The sequence below is a fragment of the Gadus macrocephalus genome, chromosome 10 (genome assembly GCF_031168955.1).
Source record: "Gadus macrocephalus chromosome 10, ASM3116895v1".
NCBI lineage: Eukaryota > Metazoa > Chordata > Actinopteri > Gadiformes > Gadidae > Gadus > Gadus macrocephalus.
This window is the reverse complement of record NC_082391.1, coordinates 15,672,563-15,678,562: the sequence shown is the minus strand read 5'-3', so window position 1 is coordinate 15,678,562 and position 6,000 is coordinate 15,672,563.

The following is a 6,000-nucleotide window of genomic DNA, read 5'->3' as shown; positions in this document are numbered from 1 at the left end:
CACTGGAACCCACACATACATGTACACGTGCACACATACACACACACACACACACACACACACACACAGTCTCCGCCTGTTGCCATCTCATTCCTATGTTCATTAAAAGCCAAGTGGCGGAAGTAATGTGAACGCCGACATCAGAATAACAATGGCCTGCCCACCGCCGTCATGGTAATGCAACTGGGAGGACACCCGTGATGGACAGACAGCTACTAATGGGCGCCCGCTCCTTCCTGTCCTTCATTATATGCTTTTTTTTTAGGGGAGGGACGGGTAGGGGGCGAGGCGGCGGGAGAGAGGGGTTCATGGGTGGTATTGATTTTGAGCGTGGTAACAGGTGAGGAGGAAGACGGGAGAGAGACACAGACGGAGAGGGGGAGAGAAAGGAGGTGAGGCGAGAAAATATATTTTTAATGTAACAGGTAAGGAGGGAGACAGCGAGAGAAGAGATAAGGAGAGAGGGAGGGAGAAAGGGGGGTTAGAGATAATGGGGGGGGGGGGGGGGGTAGAGAGAGAAATGTTTATGTAACCGGTGAACAGGGAGAGAGTTAGGAAGAGGGCGGGAGGGAGATAGGGAGGTGGGAGAGATTATTAGTGTAGTAACAGGTGAGAAGGGAGAGATGCAGAGAGATAAGTAGAGAGGGGGGGGGGTTAGGAAGCTGTGTAGTGATTTTGTAAGTAGTAACAAGGGGATGGAAAGGCTTGATAGAATTAGTGTGCGGTGGAGCTGTTGGCAGGCTGTTAAAATATCTGTTTATTCCCCAATTACTCTTGTGTACCCGTCGGGACATATGTGTTATTAATCCATCTCCATTGATATTTTAATTCTTATTTTGATAGGCAGTGCAAATGCCCATTTGTGGCATGTTGCTTATATATAATACATTTCACAGGAAAACACACTACTTGCATTCCATTATTTTACGTCAATACATTTCGTCTTTGAAGGTATTCATGGGTGAGAGAGCGAGAGAGTAAGTGAGAGAGTGAGAGAGTGAGAGAGCGAGAGAGAGAGAGAGAGAGAGAGAGAGAGAGAGAGAGAGAGAACACCCTTATTAGCATTCAACAGAGTCGCAGCCGCTGCAGCCTTTCTCTTCTTCTCCCCGTCTGTCTCCATCCCTCTCTCAATATATTTGTTTCTCTAACCCTCTCTTTCGCTCTCCCTCCTGTTCTCTCTCTCTCTTTGCTCTATTACTCTCACTCTCGCGCAGATGCCATAGTGATTGCTATGCCTTCCCCTCTAGCATACAGTCATCGCTAAACACACATGTGACGTTTGTATGCACACACACACACACACACACACAAACACACACACCCACATACCCATAGTCTCGATAACTTCAGCCCACCCCAATAGGACACAAATCACTGAGTGCATTTGAACATCATCACCGGCCTTTACCTATAAAGAACACCAATAAAAAAAGCAAGCCTTTTCGATTGAAGCGTTTAAAGCCCATATGTAAAGTGGCAGCCAGTGGAGTACATTAAGTGATTGTAGTGGAGCAGTTGTTTCTGCTCCATAGAGAGAGAGAGAGAGAGAGAGAGAGAGAGAGAGAGAGAGAGAGAGAGAGAGAGAGAGAGAGAGAGAGAGAGAGAGAGAGACTGGAACACACCCACACAGTGTGGAAACCGTGAACTATGAGGGTCGTTTTGTCTCTGCAACATTAGTACTCTGTTGCAGTCAGTGATGCCCTGTTCTAGCATTGGTAGCATACATAGCAAGATATGCTAGTTTTGAGAGACTGGTAGAAAAGCAGGACGTAATGCTAACCTTTTTAATAGAATGAGTAAGCTCTCTGGGTCACACACATAAACACCCCCCTCCCCCCCACGCACGCAAGCACGCACACACAAACACCCACGTACATTTCACACACGTAACTTCAAAGCTGTGTAAAATGACTGACTTGTCAAATCTCCCGTTGGCCTCATAATTGTGCTGCGGCCCAGGCTGCCAGCACAGAAGGCGGTGGATGTGAGACATCTATAACTGATCTATCCCTTCAACCTCCAAATGCGGGGAATCTTCCCGGGCCATTTAATTACATCTTCAGCGGGGGAGCTTGGAAACCTCATTGTGTGAGGAGGAGGATAAATACGTTGAGAAAACGTGAATGGTGGGAAAGGAATCCGACCCAGACCGGAGGGGAATGGGTTTAAAGATGAGGGACACACGCAAAGTGAGGTGTGCCGGACAGTTTCGCCCTTCTTTCCTGCGCGCGCGCGCGCACGCACACACACACACACACACACACACACACACACACACACACACACACACACACACACACACACACACACACACACACACACACACACACACACACACACACACACACACACACACACACACACACACACACACACACACACACACACACACACACACACAGCCTTCCTTCACCTCTTCCACCCACTCAACCTCACGAGCGCTCATTCATGCCAATGCTCGCCTCAAAAATTAGCAATGTGGCGCGCATCTCCTCCGCGTCCTCCACCTGCGATCACCGAGCCAGTCCCCCGGGGGCGGCGAGCTCCACATCCTTGGAACCGGGATGTTTAACTGATGACTCAAGGAGATATAAATCACTTTCCCTGCAGTTGAGGGCCTCTGACAAGTCAGCCGGTACAACAGCACCGAGCTAACGGCTAGTGTCGATACACCCGAAACACGGCTGAGATGATTGGTAGCCGGGCGACGCGCCCATGACACACGAGGATTAACTTATGCTAAGGCGGTCGACAGAATGTCTAATATATGGAAGGAGGGGCAGGCGGAACCGTCGGCGCGTCCGTCAAGTGGAACACCCCGAGAGACCAGGGTGTCTGCACCGAAGTGCGTAAAGCACACACGCGTTAATGTAGGGCTCCTCATTAGGGCAGGCTGAGGACAACAGGGACCACACGCTCGCACACACCCACGCGCGTAAACACACACCCATGATGGATCTTAAAAGAAAGAAAGAAAGAAAGAAAGAAAGAAATGGATCCCACTGGATGTTGGCCTGGGAACCGAACTCGGATCGAGCCACTCACATATAACTCGTCAGCCTTGACTGTGTAGACAACTACGGCATGCAGCTACGTCGGGCTCGATGGTCACAAATCACTCTGGCCAAAAGTCAATTAAAGAGGCCGCTAAAAAACATTTTACATCTAATTACATCACACAAATCATCCCGGACAAGCGCGCACGCGTGTTCGCGCCGGCCATGGATTTGCAATACAAAGACGCCCACCACCGCAGAGCTCGGGCCGACGTTATGGACTTTTTTCTAAGCTTCCATTGTGAACCGAGTTTTTAGCATAATTACCTGTGTCTGTGCCACTCTGCTGATTCTATTACTTTTTACTGCCCCCTTTCTCCCTCGAATCTTGGAGGCTTATTATAAAAGTGACTTTAAATGGAGGGGGCTCCTTTTAACGTTGGCACCATTTCAATGGATTGTGTGCGCGCACACGCTCTCGCACGCGCGCACACACACACACACACACACACACACACACACACACACACACACACACACACGCACACACGCACACACGCACACACACACACACACACACACACACACACACACGCACACACACACACCTTAAATGTCTCCAAAGCCACACAATCCGAGGGGGAATTGTGTTGCTTGAGTTCACTCGCATTAGAGAGAGAGGAGGCTTGGAAAGATGTTATGTAACCGCTATTGGAACTGGAAGCTTCCTATTCAAACTTGAATTAAGATTCATCCTACATTTTTCTTTGTGGTCCGAATCATTATACTTTCATGTATTCATTTATTCATTAGGCCTAAGCATAAGTAGGTCAATGATACCCTCCTCAAACCTCTACCCAGAACCCAGGGTAGATCATTAATTAAACAGCATTATTGTATGTCAAATACGAACACAAAAGCTCATATGACATAGAGGTTCAACACATTTTTAATTAACATCAGCCAGAGACCCTGGTTTCAACCACGACCGCATAAAGGTTTCATCTGTTTTTGTTTTGTCTTTTCTCCTGAGACTGTCTTGCTATCTACGTTCTTAACCTAGCATGGACACACTGGTGTATCACTGTGTATTTTTAACAGTGCCTAACAAGAAGAGTACAATTGGATGTTGATGGACGCATTGAGCTCCTGCGACCTTTGGCTGCCCACGGCTCCTAATGGAGTCTTTGGTTAGTGTGGTCAGTCGGTTCAAGCGGAGAAGCCCAATGGAAAGCATTTTGTTTTTCTTTCCAAGAGGCCTTTTAGCGGTGAACCCCTATAGGACAAAGCACCATGTCTACAATGATTAGGTAGGTTTATAAAGGCTTAGAAGCCCAATACCACATTACTAATTGCATTTGTTCAAAAAAAAGATCAAAGTGATGTTTCATTAAAAAAAAAAGATTTACCTGATGTCTGTAGGAGCGACGCCATGTGCACAATGTACGTTGTCGTTCACGTAGCACTCTATTGTTCTGACAGACGGCACGTAGTGCGCGCTTGGCCGTATCCCCTGCCATCCAGCAGTAGCTTTGACTTTTAGATGCGTGTTGTTGAACCCGAAACCTCAAGACAAACGCTGGCGAAAAATATATTAATGAGAAAATGTCAGTATTAATGATATCCTGACAAGGTTAAGCTTGCGAGGTCACCCGAACCGCTGGAAGACCTTCAAGCCTCATAAAATGTGTTCCCTTTACTACTTTGAGGTCTCTCATGTGTCGAGTACCAGTGTTTATGCTGTATTAATATTGATAGAGGCGGGTTGGCATTTCATTGTTTGTGCTTGCTGTTGAATAACACATGTGAAGAAGAGAGCAATACACAAGACTTCAGAATCAAACAGAGAAAGCATTGTGGTTTGATATTTAGACGTTATTGCACCCATCAAATAATTTACTTTTGAAAAATAATTAATTATCTAACAAGCTTTGCAGACAGCAAACACAAATCCTAGCAACTCCATTTCCAGGCTATTAAAAAGGTCATTAGCAAACTAAACATAATGACAATTTCCCTACATTTGGCCCAACTTGGCAAAGATTTTCCTGGCACTTTTTGGTGCAATAGATCTGAAATGATGCTTTCATCATTCTGTGTGCAGGGCTGCTGTGTGCCTGGGCATCGCAGTGCCCCCCACTAAGTCACTTTTATAGTGGGAATAAACTGCTGCGTTCAGAGTTCCATCCAGCCGGTCATATTTAACATATTTATGCTCCGCAGTGAGCCAAGCCAATATGTCTGAAGTGTCCACCAATACAGTCGGCAGCTTGTCAGTCTGGCTTCCTATGGACATTGCCAATCCCTTCACACCTGGTTGAGAACTAATACTTCATAGGCCTTATTCTGTCAATGCTTTTTGTTTAGCTGGACAGCCAGAAGTCCAACCCCCCCCCCCAATCCTCTCCCTCCGGCTGCCACTCTCTCTGTCCCTCTCCCTCTCTTTATGAAATAATGGGAATCTTTGAGAAAACCTTCCCCCTATTGATTAAACTGTCATACTGCACTAGTGTGATTGATCACTCCTCATTCAATCATGTCGCTGGCTTGAGTGACAGAAAAACAGAGGGGGAAAGGGAGCAGGATCTTCAGTGGGTGGTCTGGCATGAAGTGCTGTGGTGTTACCACTGCATGGGATTTACATTGTAATCCTACAAGGTGGGGCTCTAACCAGACAGGTTGTATTGCTTCACTATTCTGGGGAAGACCATCTAGGGTTAGCCCACTCCGACTGTGTGGTTCCATAAAAATACACCTGTAAATGGAGGACAGTACAGGGTTTTGAAGCACTGGGCAATAACTCACCAACACGTTGCAACCTATTGAGCATGATATGGGTTATTTAATTGCAGCATTGTGTGTACAGCACAGCATCACCAATGTGTTGGCGGGGCATATACAGCCAGTCAATAAAGCAGTGTACACGGATAGCTACTTCATTATGCACAGCCCGGAGTTGAGGCTTCAGCAGTCCCTCTTATTACCTTTGAGAAAGTGAATTACT